The 16,265-nt window shown below is 42.2% G+C and overlaps 1 protein-coding gene across 1 annotated transcript in view; it reads left to right on the top strand.

The window, feature by feature from the left end:
- The window catches only part of Reep4 (receptor accessory protein 4), an 816,909-nt gene that overhangs the window by 74,762 nt on the left and 725,882 nt on the right, over positions 1–16,265 (top strand). The gene's annotated exons all lie outside the window — the stretch shown is intronic.

The following is a 16,265-nucleotide window of genomic DNA, read 5'->3' as shown; positions in this document are numbered from 1 at the left end:
TTTTTATTGAGCCACACGGACCCGGCCGAAGGCAGACAATCTTGTGACTACTAGCCTAGAGAGGCGGCCCCGACCCGGTAAAGACGTGTTTATAAAGGGAAAAGCACGGGTTCAGTACTTCCGTTGACGCGGTGGCTGTTGGCAAGCGAGGCAGGATATGAACTTTTAACAGAAATAGGGCACAGGTGTACTGCCATGTCTTCTCGGTTTGATCGGGGAACAGGAAGACTTGATGTTACAGAATAGAACAATGCAGGTTCGTAGTGGTCCCCATAAGTAGCGTGTATGCCTGAGCGTCAGCAGACCTTTACTTTAGCCCGAGGTACGATCTGGAATTAATGAACACGTTCTTTTCATTTCATTAGAGGTGGGTTTTCCTGGGCTGGGGAACTTCCTGCACTCTGAAAAACACTCTGCCACTGAAATATACTGATTTTTAAAATACAGTTTTAATCTTTTATGTTTGTGTTTTGCCTGCTTGTGTGCGAGTGCACCGCGTACTTGCAGGGCCCGCAGAGGCCATAAGAGGGAGTCGGATCCCATGGAATTGCAGTTACAGTTGGGAGACCCCTGTAGGTAGCTTAACCTAAATCCTCTAAACTACAGATCCAACCTGGATATATGTCTATTAAAAAAAAAAAAAAAAAAAAAAAAAAAAAAAAAAACGGCAAGCAAGCAAACAATCTAAAAGGTGAAAGGAACAGTTTGTGTAAAAATTAAAAAGTAAATCGAAAGTTAGTTTGGGCTTAGGGAAAAGTAATTTCTGTTAAATAGTCACCTTTATAAAGTGGTAGGTATTTCTTAAAGGGTTGTTTGGAGGAAATGTGAGGCATTTCAGGGTTTACAGTAGTTTACAGTAGTACAGGGTTTACGGTATAAGGGTGGACTTAAATATGCATTGAGTTTTATCAAGCATTTTGAATGTGGAGTTTTGAATGTGGAGAGGAGTGTTTAAGTTATGTGTGTCAATTGATATCTATGTATTGTCGCATTTCCCTGTGTTCAAAATATCTTATTTAATGCACTTTCCCAAATACTTTCCGTACATTGTATATTGCATTTAATGCTCAAAGTCAACTTGTGAGGTAAGTTGTCCCACTTTCCCGGATTTTAAAGAGGAAGCTGAGCCAGGTGTGGGGACCTACTGAGTTCCAGGACACCCAGGAGAAGCAAGGAAAGATGGGGGGGGGGGGATGGAGGGAGAGAGAGCGGGGAGAAGAAAGAAAGGAAAGTGAGATGAGCGGGGAAAGAGAGAGAGGAGAAAGGAGAAAAGGAAGAGAGAGGAGATGGGGGCGGAGTGAGAAGGGAGAGAGGAGAGGGAGAGAGGAGTGGAGAGAGGGGACAGGCTGAGGAGTGGAGAGAGGGGGAGAAAGAGAGAGTGGGGAGAGCAAGGAGAGAGAAGTGAGGGGGAGGAATGAGAAGAGAGCAAGGAGAGAGGGTTATATTCAGGCATCTGTACTGGCCTGTCCTTGGGGTCCTGACAGGGTATGTCCTCAGCTGCAGTCACTAAGAGCACCCACAGCCTGTGCACACGCACTGTGTTCCCTTTTAAAAGGGCCCTGCCCACCTGCGCTCCCTCCCTCCCTCTCTCCCTCTCCCTCTCCCTTCTTCCCTCCCTCCCTCCCTCGCTCGCTCCCTCCCTCCCTCCCTCCCTCCCTCTCCCTCTCCCTCTCCCTCTCCCTCTCCCTCTCCCTCTCCCTCTCCCTCTCCCTCTCCCTCTCCCTCTCCCTCTCCCTCTCCCTCTCCCTCTCCCTCTCCCTCTCCCTCTCTCTCTCTCTCTCTCTCTCTCTCTCTCTCTCTCCTTCTGCCTCTCCTGTCCCCAGAGGCCAGTCTCCCTTCTTCCCTCCCCCCTTTCCCATTCACTTTCCACCAATAAAAAACCCGTGCACCCAATGCATCCAAGCTCTGTTGCATGGTGTTTTTCTCTTGTGCAGGAGTTTCTCTTTAAATGAGAGAGAGAGAGAGAGAGAGAGAGAGAGAGAGAGAGAGAGAGAGAGAGAGAAGAAAAAGGAGAGAGAGTGGAGAGAGGGAAGAAACAGAGGAGAGAGTAAGAGAGGAAAAGGGGGAAGGGAGGCAGAAGGGGTAGAAAGAAGGATAAGAGGGGAGGGAGAGTAGAGGATAGAGAGAGGAGAAAGAGGAGAGAGAGAAAGAGAGCTGTAATTACTGAATCTAGTAGAGAGAAGATTTGTATAGAAGGTTAGCAATTGTTATTCACTAGGAAACAAATCTATAGCATGCCATCTGTCATGTCCAGTAAATCATCTATGTCCTCAAAGAAACTAGGTTTTCTAAACCTGGCTAAGGGTCTGATTAAGCCAAAACATTTGCAGGAGAACAGATTGCTATATCTGGACCGCTTGCATCTGAAAATCCCACTACATTCCACCCTTCCAGGCAGAGTGGTCAGCTTTACCTTATGGGGGTTGAAAGAGACTGGACACAGAATCAGTAGCTCCAAGGACCACGAATATGAATCTCAGAGACTGGCCTTAGGTACATCCTCTCTGAACTGGTTTCCTCTGGATGGTTTGTCTCCTGCATTTTGGTTTTGTCTCACTTAGTAAGTAGCAGGCAGGCAGGGTTCTCCTCAGACTCGGTTTCTGCTAAAAGAAAAATGTCTAAGCTAAGCTTTTCCCAGGACACACATTCTGCCTGTTTCTCTTGAATCTACCACAGGTGCGCAAGTGCCTGGAGGAACCTTCTATTCTGAGACTGAAGAACACAATTTCGCTTTCATGTACCCTGCTGTGGCAGTGATATGTATTTGTTGAAGTCACAGATACCTAAAAGTCTCCCTTCCCAGGCATGGCCTACACACATCCTGAGGCTTCCTGGGGATTTTCACTCCACTCTAATGAAGCCCCAGGCCATTGTTCCCACTCACCGGGAGGCCTCCTCATGTCACAGAAATATGCAAGCCCAGAGGTCTTGTCCACAGCCTTCAGGATTAATCAAATGAAAAGTTGAAAAACAAAATACTCATTATCGATGGGATTTATAGAGAAAGAAACCAGACTTGTTAACGTCCTGTTCGGGTGCCAGAATATAATGGTATTCTGGAAGTTTTCTACCCTTGTCCTGTCATTTTCTGTGTGTTTGCTCTGAGTTTATCTTTCCATAACCCTGTATACCTCTTCACCGTGTATCAGATGCCACACCGCTTTCTAAATCTCTGTTCATGTGTGTCTCTCTGACTAGCTCTGCATGGATGAATTTAATTAAATGATTAGTTTAAAAATCTATCAAAGCCTATAATTTATAGCATTAAGACCACTTATTTAGGTTGACACAACAGTTGTATCCTTTATTTATATGAATGGATGATTTGTTCCTCAGTCATTTTGAGCTAAATGCCTCTAGATTTAATTGTCTTTATTCTTGGACAGTTAGAAAAACCTTAGATGGAAAAAATGTCATGCTTCCTTTATTCAGAATGACACAGCAGTCATTTGGGAAAATGACTGTCCAGCTTATCCATTTAAAATCTCAGTATCAGGCTGGAGAGGTAAGCTGATATAAAAGCAATTGCCACACAAGCAAAAAGACCTGAGTTCAAATTCCCACATAAAGCCAGAGGGCTATCTCAAACCAGGTAGAAGGTAAAACCAACACCAGAGGTTGTCCTCTAGCCTCCATATGGACATTGTGGCATGCGTGTGCCCACATAGGCAACCATGCCTGTGCACTCATATACACACACATTCACAAATTTAAAATAATTATTCATTGATAATTATGGTAATAGAAGATTACTATCTTCCCTTCCCCTCTTCTCTTTCAAACCATTAGAAACCATCACTTCATCTTAATAAGTTAAAGACTGAACAAACAGGGCCAAGTAGTTGGTTCTGAGCTTAAAAGCATTTGTTGCTCTTGCAAAGGACCTGGAATCAGTTCCCGTTAACAGTATTTGTGGCTACTACCATCCATAATTCAAGTTCCATGAGATCTGATACCCTCTTCTAATCGTCAAGTGTACCAGGCATTCATGAGTAGAACATACATACATGTAGGCAAAAGTCAGACATGTAAAGTAAATAAATCTAAAAGAGGACAAGTAAAACAACTTTTGTTGAGAATGGGGAGAAGGCCCGATTGGTAGAGTGGGTGATAATCTGAGTTTGAGCTCCAAAGCTCACATGAAAAATCCAGGTAGAGTGGCACAGGCTTACCATCTTATCATCATGAGACAGAAACATGTAAATACCAGGGCTTGCTGGTGGCTCAGGCAATTTAGCAAGCTCTGAGCTGATGAGAGACCCTATTTCAAAAACAAATCCCACGGTAGATTGCTCCTGAGAAACAGCACCACAATTGGCCTGTGACTTCAATACATATAAACACACATGTGTAACATTACACATAACCACATATACACATGTACCCATATGAACACCCCCCCAGACACACATATACAAAACAACTACCAATAACAAGCAAACAAATAAAAAAAGCAATCCACAGCTCTCTGAGCATTATTAGGAAGCTAAACACTTGGGGTGTTTACTGCCCCTGGATTTATTCTGCTTATGGATCTAACATTCTCTGGGTGGCTTCTATACACAGAGATGTGACAAACAAGTGGAAGGAATGTAAGACCCAGACAACGAGAAGGCCTGCTGTGAAATGCTGTCTTCTGGCATGACATGGCCATTGCATCCATGAGCTACCTGCAGCTACCTGCAGTCAACAAGCCAACAGGTAAAACTAAGTGGGCCCAGTGGGTTTTTAACCAAAAATGGAGAGGACATTAAGCAGGGAGGGGTGTGTTGGAGGTGTCTTGTGGGGAGAAAAAAGAGGAAGAAGGTGTTGGGGTGCACATGGGGTGCATTGCTTACATTAGAGAAATTGTCAAAGAATAAATAAAAGATACTCTGTTTTTTAAAGGAAGAGAAATTATTATGCAATCACTGTTGGTACATAGTAATTATTGGTTCTTTTTTAATAAACATTGTATCCTGAAACTTTGCTATAACCCATTATTTGTGCCAGTTTTACACTGATGATGATGATTCTTGCTGTTTCCTTTGTGAGTATACGTGTGCACTTTTCCTATGTGTACATGTGAAGGCATGTATGCATGTGTGTAGGCATACTTATGAGGCCAGAAGTTGACACTGAATATCTTCTTCAATAGTTCTCTACCTGATTTTCCCCCAACTTTTCCAGTGAATTTTTATTAGTAGTTTCATCATAATTTTCAGGGCCCTGGGTTAGGAATCACCATATACCCAGATGTATTACTATGTGTTTATAGAGAGAGTAACAGAATTATAGAATGTATATATAGATAAACATATATATAATATACATATATATATATCACATGCACACACACAAATACATACATACACACATATATATCCCATTATATATAAAGGGGGTTTATTTGAATAACTTAACAGGTTGTAGTCCACCTAATCCATCAATGGTTGGGTATAAATGGAAAGTCCAAGAATCCAGGAGTTAGTTGCTCAGTCCATTAGGCTGGATGTCTCAGCTGATCTTCAGTGTATGCAGAAATCCTGAAGAAGTAGACTCTAAGGCCAGTGAAGGAATGGACTTGCTAGCAAGTGAGAGCAAGCAAAGCAAAGGCTTCCTTTTTCTATGTCCTTCTATAGGCTTCTAGCAGAGGTGTAGCCAAGATTATATCTGAATTAAAAATCTGGACTAAAGGTGTGTCTTCCCACCTCAAAGATCCAGATTACAAGTACATTTCACCTCTTCAATTTAAGCAGAAATCCCTTACAAATGAGCCCTCTGTTTTGGGGTTTTAATTAATTCCAGATATAGTCAAGTTGACAACTGAGAATAGCCACAACATAAGTCCACCCCTTGTCAACTTGGCACAAAATAATATCTTCTTAGGTCATGATTAATTTCCAAATAAGAATAACTATGTAATAAGAATGCCTAACCATAATATAACTATCCCATGAACAATTGAAAATGCATTATATATTTAACCAGGCCATAATTACACCTAACCTGATGTAACTATCCCCTGTACAACCACAAATGCATTTTCATTTTAGAATAGGTGGTAATGTCCCTTGAGGAACATTCTTTTAGTATCTCAAACTTAAAGTATGATAACCATTGTGATTGACGTTTTATCTCACGATAAGGAAATTGAAGAGAACACAAACATCTGTACAAACACATTCCTAACAAAACATCAATTATAAACCTTTTTTTTTTTTTTTTTTTTTTTTTTTTTTGCAACTGGTCACATTGTCTTAGCTGTTTATAACTACCTTCCTCTTCTACCCATTGCGTATTTCCTCCATCTTCAGCAGAAACCTCAGCAGGTCTTGGCTCTTTTCCAGGAGGAGTGACTCATACCTTCATTCTTGATGGATCTATGCTCTTTGTCACCCTGCCTGGATTACTCTGTTGTAGTTTCCCATAGACTTTAATCACAAGACATGGCAGTACCAAGACATGCCCTATAGGATCTCCTACACTCCATACTTAATCCTTCTTACCTCATTGTGGTGAAGCAATCCAGTTTCCCTTTGGGAGTTATCACTCCTCCTAACACTGTTATTCCTTTCTTAGCCTGTTGGTTTAAGGGCAATAGAAGCCCAAAGTGACCAGAGGAAAATCTCAGCTTCTAGTTCAATGAAAAATTTGTTGTGGCTCCTGGCAGGAACACTTCCACCTCTGGAACCAAACCTTCTAGGCCAGCAGAACTTAAGGTTGTGGGAACAGAAAGAAAAACTTTCCTAGTGGGTTACTAGGGTGATAGTGAGGGGAACTATTTCCTTTTCTAGTGCTTGATTCCTGGGCCCGTGGATTCTGGCTATGGGAGAAACTGTATCATATATTAGACACTTATCCAAAGCATATACCACCTTCTGGAGGACCCTGCCCCAACCCTCCAGGCTGCTGCCACCTAATTGGCACTGTAACTGTGTCTTCAAAGGGCCATTCTATCTTTCTGTCATGCCAGCTGCTTCAGGATGGTGGGAACATGGTAAGATCAGTGGGTTCCATAGTCATGGGCCCAGTGTGGCACTTCTCTGGCTATGGAGTAAATCCCTTGGTCAGAAGCAGTACTGGGTGGAATATCATGATGGTGGATATGGCATTCTGTAACTCCATGGAGGTAGTCTTGGTAGAAGCATCGCATGGATGAAAGGCAAATCCATAACTAGAATAAGTGTCTTCTCTATTAAGGATAAAGTATTGTCCTGTCCATGGAGGAAGTGGTCCAATGTAGTCAACCTGCCACCAAGTTGATGGCTGATCACCCCAGGGAATGGCACCATGTCTGGAGTCCTGTTAGGCTCTGCTGCTGGCAGATCTAGCACTCAGCAGTAGCTGTAGACAGTTCAGCTTTGGTGAGTAGAAGTCCATGTTGTTGAGCCCATGTATAACCCCTATCTCTGCCACTTTGTTCATGGGCAATGACAGGCATATCTGGGTAAAGAGGCTGACTGTCCACAAAATGTTCCATCTTATCTACTTGATTACTGAACTCCTCTTCAGCTGAAATAACCTTTCGATGAGCATTTACACAGGACACAAATATCTTCGCACCTTTCACCCATTTGGAGAGATCTGCCTACATACTTGTTCCCCAGATGTCTCTCACCAATTTTCCAATCATGTTCTTTCCAGTCCCTGACCATCCAGCCAATCTATTAGCTGCAGCTCATGAATCATTAAAGAATAGCACATCTGGTCAGGTCATTTCTCCCTCTAGATTTGTGATCATTCTGTTTGTACTGTCCAATGTTCTGCCCACTGTGAAAATTTCTCTTCGCTGGTGTCTTTCAGAAAGGGGTTGTCATGCTGCAGCTGGGTGGTGCTTGTGTAATGTGCAGAACTATCAGTAAACCAGGCTCTAGTCTTCTCTTCCTCCACTAACCAATCATTGGACACACTCCATGAGGCTGTAGGTGTGTCCATGGCAGCAGACAGCATTGTAATGGGAGTAGAAACCATAGGCACTTGGGCAACTTCTCCATGTAACTTTCTTGTGCCTTAAGGATCTACTCGGGCCCAATCTCATATATAACACTTCCATTTGATTATAGATTTCTGCTGTGCATATCCTACTTTATGATTTGGTGACTCAGATAACACCCAGCTCATGATGGACATTTCAGGTCACATGGTAAATTGGTGGCCCATTGTCAAATGTTCAGTTTCTACTAAGCCTCAATAGCAGGCCAAGAGCTGTCTTTCAAAAGGAGCATAGTTATCTGCAGATAATAGTAGAGCTTTGCTCCCAAATACCTAAGGTATCTTCTGTGATTCACCTATAGGGTCCTGCCAAAGGCTCCAAACAGCATCCCTGTCTGCCCTGACACTCAAACACCATCAGATCTGCTGGATCAAATGGTCCCAGCAGCCTGAACCTGGTGAAGAACCTTCTCCTATTCCAGGCCCCACCCAGAGTTAGTAGCTTTCCAAGCCACTTGGTATATGGGCTGGAGTAACACACCCAAGTGAGGAATGTGCTATCTCCAGAATCCAAATAGGCCCACTAAATATTGTGAGGCTTTCTTGGTGGTGGGAGGGGCCAGTTACAATAACGTATACTTCACCCTAGGTGGAATATCTCTGTATGTCCCACACCACTGGATTCCTCTAAGAATTTAACTGAGGTAGAAGATCCTTGAATTTTTGGTGCATCCTCTGATGCACACATGTGTTGTCAACAAGTCAAAAGTGGTTGCTACCATCTGCCCATTTGGTCCAATCAGCATAATGCAGTAAATATAGTGTGTCAATGTGATATTTCATTGAAGACACAGATGATCAAAATCCCTCAAAGTTATGACACAGGGCTGGAGAGTTACTATATCTTTGAGGTAAAACTATGAAGGTATACTGTTGGCCTTGCCAACTGGAAGCAAATAGCTTCTGGTGGTCCTTATGGACAGGTACTGAGAAAAGGCATTTGCTAGATCAGTAGCTGCATAACATGTACCAGGAGATGTGTTCATCTGATAAGTAAGAACACCACATCTAGTACATCAGCTGCTATCAGAGCCACTACTTGATTGAGTTTTCAATAGTCAACTGCCATTGTCCATAATCCATTTGTCCTCTGCACTGGACAGATAGGAGAGTTAAAAAGGAGATGCGTTGGGAACCACCACTCCTTCATCTTTCAAGTCCTTGATGGTGGCACTAATTTCTGTGATTTCTCCAGGGTTACCATACTGTTTTTGGTTCACTATTTTCCTTTACAGAGGCAACTTGAAAGGCTTCCATTTAGTCTTTCCTATCATGATAGCCCTCACGCCACAGGTTAGGAAACCAATATAAGAATTCTGCCAACTTTAGTTCTATCTATCCCAATTATACATTTTGGGACTTGAGAAATAACCACAGGACCAATTGGGGACCCACTGGACCCACTATGAGTTGGACTACAGCCAAAACTCATTAAATGCCTGACCTACATAAGCCCCCAGTTTAACTGGAGGGCCACAGTGATTCTTGGGATCTTCCAGAATCACTGTAATTCAGAACTGCGATCCAACAGTTGCCAGAAAGTCTGATTATTTTCTTTCCCCCAATGTACAGTTACCCTTGTAAGAAGCTGTAGGTCCCTCTGGGGAAAGATTGGAGAAATACAGTAAAACTCTTAGGTATTTTATCAAGGTCTTTCCTCAGGAGACTCTGACCTTCCTTTCATCCAAGGGTTTCTGGGTCTACAAACTGGCTCAAGTCTGGGAATTGATTCACAGACCATGAATCCCCTTTATCATGATCCAATGGAGCCTTTCTTTCATTTGAGGAATTTTCTGCTTATCAAACAAAAATTCAGTAGGATTCTTATCTATCTCATGCCTGTAACACAACTAACCAGTACTGCAAGTTCATACAAGCTGTGCTACTGTAAAATTCACCTTGCCTATGCTGACCATTACAGGTTAGGCCTTCAAGGCCATTACTTTGTCTGAGCTTACCACTACAATAACTAGGATCAACTTGCCTTGGTTAATTAAGTCCCTGCTACCTCAGGGATCAATTAAACCCACTGCATTTAGTTCATCCAGTTGAACAGCAGCTTCTCCAACTCTAAGGTCCAGCACAAAGAAAAGGATGACAACAAAACTCCTCAAACATGCTGGCGCCTCCCTCACTGTTCCGTGTCTTGTAGGATTAGTGAAGGGCATGTCTTCTGGGACTCCCCACTGTGGAATATTGGGTTTCACACAGCACCCACTCTTGCATTGCAATTTACCCCAATTTCTAGATCCCTTTATCAACACTAAGTCAAGGGATATCATGCACCTCTAACTCCTTTTCAGTAGGCCATCTTTTGAGAAATGCTTCAGCCAACAACTTAGACAAAACTTTTGACACAGTTTTTAACTGTGGAAACTTCCATATTAAACCTAGAATTTCCGCTCAGTGGGCCCGTATCATAAACTCAGCCTTATTCAGTTTTATGCTCCATCCCCCATTATCCCACACCCTTAAAATCCATTCCCACACATATTTCCTAGATTTCTGCTTGAATGGATTAGCAAACTCATTAAGCTCTTTAGTGGCGTAGCCCACCTCTTCATGGACTTCTACCTCCCTTCTAGGAGCCTGCTTCATCTTAAGTCTGGTTACAGGTCTAGAGAAAACTATTGGTGGGCCCTGAGGGACATCAGAACTATATTGCCTGGCATTTGCTTCAGAGAAAGTCACTACTGGTTTAGCACACAATGACGAATCAATTTCCTCAGTCAAAAGCGAAAAGGGACTATCTCAAGGGGTGGAGCTGAGCATAGACTATTTCCTCCAGTGAGTTAAACCCTTGAGAATCAGGGTTTAAAGTTCTCAGCTTCAATAGGGCCCTCCCACACGTCTCCATCCCAAGTCACAGGATCCTATTCTTTACTGATTATTGTCCTTACTTTAGCTACTGACACTCTCCAAGGCTGGGACTTGAGTTTTTCCTGTAATTCAACCGACATTATAATAAAGGCTTCAGTTTGATTTTCCACAACTTGAGCTCTGTGGCTGCTGCAGTGAAGACTCTCTTCCAGGGCATACTTAGAAACCGTTAGACTCTCTATACACATCTGGAGCCGGGCAGTTTTATCACTAAGTTCATTTTTGTCCTTCATCATAGTCTGTGATGCTAGAAGTTGCTTAATTGTATCACGGAGTTCATTCCCATCGTTTGTCAATTCATCCAGAGATGCTAAGAGTAACTGACCAGCATCATCATTTTCCTTGAACTGTCAAAAGTTTTATTACAGAGGCAACAAATTCGTGTTGCTGCCCACAGTTGGTGAAGCAGGATAATCAAATGCATTTATCTCCCTAAGTTTGTAAAATAGTCCACACCATGGGTTTTCAGTACTCTCATAACTACCAGGAAAGGCTTCACAAACTGAAGAGGCTTCAATAAATTCAGGCATTGGCAAAATGGAAAGCCTATTTCAGAAACATAAAAAATTTATACATACACTTCTGTTGCTCTAGAACCACTTCAGGTACCACAATCTGTATTAGTGAGGGTTCACACATGCACGCACGCACACACACACACACACACATGACACAGAGAGAGAGAGAGAGAGAGAGACAGAGAGAGAGAGAGAGAGAGAGAGAGAGAGAGAGGAATTTATTAGAATGACACAGGCTGTGACCCAGCTATTCCAACAGTGGCTGGTTATGAATGGAAAGTCCAAGAATCCAGTAATTGCTCAGCCCATGAGGCTGGATGTCTCAGCTGGTCTTCAGGTTATGCTGGCAATCCTGAAGTAGGCTCTAATGCCAATGAAGAAATGGACTTGCTAGCAAAGCTAGCAAATGGATCAAGAACATAAGCTTCCTTTTTCCATGTCCTTCTATAGAAGGTATGTCAGTGGAGAGGTGAGTCAGAGGCAGGTCAGATCCTTTCAGGAAATGTGCCTTCTGCTGTAAGGCCATCCCAGACTGAGGGCCGGATATGGAGCTTGTTCACACGTAGGTATCACTCACACACACATCACTCCCTTTGCCTTCTCACAGTGGTGGAAGTCTAGGTAGTTCTGCCAGCAGTTCCTGATCTGGTTTGAGAAGCAGCTATCAAAGGGGAACAGTCTCGTAGTTCCTGATTTTAGTCAGTATGTCTTCAGCCATGGTGCTGACTCCTAAAGACAGCCCTAGAGCAGCAAGAGTTTAATAGGACCCTTAGCAAAGATGCCAATCTCTACACCTTATTTTTTGACAAAGCCTCTCTCACTGAAACCACAGCTCACCAATTCAGCAGCATGCCCCAGGGAACTTCCAGTCTCTGCCTCCACAGCACTGGGACTGCAGGCATGTATCAAACATGGTGATTATCTTTTTAGTTTAATTTGAGACAGTGTTTACCTATGTAGATCAGGCTGGCCTCAAACTCACAGAGATCCTCTTGCCTCTGCCTCCTGAATGCTGTGATTAAAGTTGTGTACTCATCTCTGGCTTTTAAAAGTGGGTTCTGGAGGTTTGAATTTAGACAGAACCTCGTGATTGCTCAGCAAACACTATAGTAACTGAGTCATGTCCCCATCCTTCATTTCCTGACACTTGTCGATCAATAATTTTGTTTCCTCTTTCCTAGTCTATACACTATGTACCTTCCATTCCCTTTCTTTTTGAGCCTCTCCAGTATTGTTGACAGGAATTGGTCTAAGTGAGTATTATTGCATGGCTCCTGAATTTAGTGGGAAAGGATCTAGTTTTTCAGCATATTTTTATGTTACTTAAAGATTTTTTTCCCTTCTCATTGTTGCATCCTCTCCATTGACCTGGGTGCAACTTAGAAATGTGCCATTCAATCTCCAAGTGTGTGTGAGGTTTTCTTCTACCTTCCTTCTGTGACCCTAGAGTACACATTTTATCATTTTTATCCTTTAAATTGTGTTAGTGTACATGTTATAGCACAAAACGTAGTCTTTCTTGGTGAGTGTTCCATGTGTGCTTGGTAATGATTCATATTCTACTTTTAAGTATTCTAAAGATGTCAGTTGGGTCCAGCTGGCTGATTTGTTCTGGTTATGGGGGTCTTCTGTCCTTACTTTCTTCCAGATGGACCGGTTCATTCTGGATAGATAGGTATTGAGGTTTCCACTCATACTCCAGCACTGGATTTATCTGTTCTTTTTGCATTCCTATCAGATTTTGCCTCACACCTTTTACTACTCTTTTGTTTGGTGTATATATGTTAAGAATTGTGATCTATTCTTTGAAAATCAGCATTTCTGTCATTATATAATGCTCCTCTCTCTCCTCAATAGCTTTTGTCTGATCTAAAACCTTCTTTGTGTTAAATTGACAGTTATTTCAGGTTTGTTGAATAGCTACTGTAGTACGTCACAGTGCACAGTTGCTGCTTTCATGGTATCTAGCCATTCTCTCTTCGTCTCTATAGAGATTGGTTTTGTTTGTTTGTTTAAGACAATATATAGTGGAATTTTGTTTTTTAATCCATGCTGCTAGTCTTTGTCTTTTAAAAATGTATATTTAGATAATTGTTGCATAAAATAATTGTTGATTTGTTCAGATTTGAGCCTTTGTTATTATATTCTGCTTATATTATTCAGTTTTCAATGCATTCACCTTCTACTCCAATTTTGGCCTTCATGGTTTTAATTGAGCATTTTATGTAAAGCTATTTTTCTTTGGGATTTTTGAGACAGGGTTTCTCTGTGTAGCATGGGTGTCCTAGAACTCACTCTGTAGACTAGGTTAGCCTTGAATTCAGAGATCCACCTACCTCTACCTGCCAAGTGCTGGGATTAAAGGTATTCACCACCATTTCCTGGCCATGTAAAACTATTTTAAAGATGTATTTATTTTTATTTATGTGGATATGTACCATATGCCAGAGGAGGCTAGAGGGAATCAGATCTATTGGAATTAGAATTACAGACATTTGTGACCCACCATGTCTAAGTGCTAGAAATTGAGCCCTGATGCTCTGGAGGAACAGCCAGTGCTTTTAACAGCCTAGCCATCTCTCCAGACTCCCTTTATACTGTTTAAGTATTTACCCTTGAGTTTGTGATACTCATTTCCAATTATCCTAGTTGTCTTTTTATATAATATTGTCTCTTCATGATAATAGAAATAATTTAACTCACTATCTGCATTCCTTAATGTGAAAATAGATCAGAGATGGAATATTAGAAAAGAGAATATAAAGTAACAAAAATGTCAGTTCATCAGAATAACTTGACCCTTATAAGTGCACATGTACCTTCAAACAAGCTTCAAAGTCTCGGATCAGAAATGGACAGAATTAGAGAGAAACAGACAGTTCCACAGTCATGGCTAGACATCCAACATGGCTTGCGGAGCGACTGATAGAGTGACTAGTCATGCAAAGAGGATGATAAAGCCATGGCTGATCTAAAAACAAACCAACCCCCTGACCTAGAAAACATTTCTATAACACCCTATCCATATAGATGTTCATTAATTCTGTGCAGTAGAATTCTGTGCACTGAAAACTCCATAAATTGAAAAGGATTGAAATCATGTTTGTTGCAATGGAATTGAGTTAGAAATTAGAATATATATATATATATATATATATATATATATATCCACTCCTTGAGAAGCAGATATGCTAATAGCAGATCTTCACCTCTCCCTGTTTCTCCAGATCCAATCCCCCAGTCTCATCCCCAGAACACATGCTGCAGCCTCCCCTCTCCCCGCTGAACCCATCTCCAGTTGGTCATAAGCTTTTCCCCTCCATGCCCCCACCCCACTGCTTTATTCCAACTCCAAGCAGGGACTCCCTGGGAATACACAATGGGAAACAGGTAGGCTGACTGCAGATCTGCAGCTCCTCCAAATCGCATCCCCCAGTCTCATCCCCAGCCCTGCAGCAGATATTCTGCCATAGCTCTCCTCACTCTCTGCACTCATTCTTAGGGGACTAAGCAGATCTTCGGGGAACACTCAGCTTTCCCCACTTCTGTGAACCTCTTCACCTTCCCCCCAGCCCATCCCTATTCCCAAGTGTCAGCTCCCAACACTTGGAAACACATTTTTACCTGGAGCCTTTAGTAGCCACGCCTATCAGGATCCCTGAAGAATTTCCTACCAGGCAACACACAGCAACCACACTCTCCTAAAAACCAGAGAGGAAGCAGAAACCAAGGAACAAAATGGTGGGAGCAAACCTGTACAGCCTCTGTAGAAATCAGTGTGGTTCCTCAGGAAAATGAGACTCAATCTACCTCAAGGTTCAGACAGACATACGATTCTTGAGCATGTATCCAAGGATGCTTCCTTCTACCACAAAGACACTTGCTCAGTCATGTTCATTGCTGCTCTATTCAAAACAGCCAGAAATTGGAAACAACCTAGATGTCTCTCAAGAAGAATTGATAAAGAAAATGTGTTATATTTACATAATGGAGTATACTCAGCTGTTTAAAAAAATGGCATCATGAAATTCGCAGGTAAATGAATGAAACTAGAAAAAAAAATTCTGAGTGAGGTAACCCAGACTCAGAAAGACAATATGGTATGTATTCATTTATGTGTGGATATTAGTTGTAAAGTCAGTGATAACCAATCTTCACTCCATAGAGCTACAAAGGTTAGGTATAGAATAAGGGAGTAGAGGCTACAGATAGATTTTGTTAGGAAAAGGAATGAGAGTACATAGTTATGAATCGACAGGGAGAGCTGGAATGGGATAAAGTGAGAAAGGGCAAGGAAAAGGGAGACGAAGGAGGGAAAGCAGAGAGAACAGCTAAAATTAAGAACTATTTGAGGGATAGTGTGAAAACCCTATATAGTAGATGCTTTCTAAAATACATACATATATGAAAGCAATTTAAATAAAATGGCCACAGGGTTCCAACTGGCCATCTCTTGTCACCAAATGAAGCTTCCAGTACTGGGATTGGGTTACATTTAATTGAGATGTTGGTCAAAGGGGTCTCATAGTAATCCTCAAACAATCCTACAGGTTGCTCTCCACAAATTGACAGCAAGGTCCTATTGCTGAAGCCAATACCTACACAACTCGTTGAACATGAAAAGGCCCTGCTGGTGCCAACATAGAGCCTTCAGCACTACATGCTAGTGTCTTTTGTACAGGAAGGTGCTCGGCGTGCTACCAAAGGAGAAACAGACACCAACCCAACCACAAACCCTCTAATCTACAATGCTATCCTGCCTGCTAGGGCAATATTGGCACAAAGTTGGGGAGTAACCAACCAATATCTGATTTGGCTGAAAGCCCACACCACAAGATGGAATCATATCTGACACTGCCTGGGTGGCCAAAAACCAGTGACTAGGGACCTATG

Source organism: Phodopus roborovskii, unplaced genomic scaffold (genome assembly GCF_943737965.1).
Source record: "Phodopus roborovskii unplaced genomic scaffold, PHOROB, whole genome shotgun sequence".
Classification (NCBI taxonomy): Eukaryota; Metazoa; Chordata; class Mammalia; order Rodentia; family Cricetidae; genus Phodopus; species Phodopus roborovskii.
Note: the sequence above shows the minus strand (reverse complement) of the source record. Positions and strands in the feature narration are given on the sequence as shown.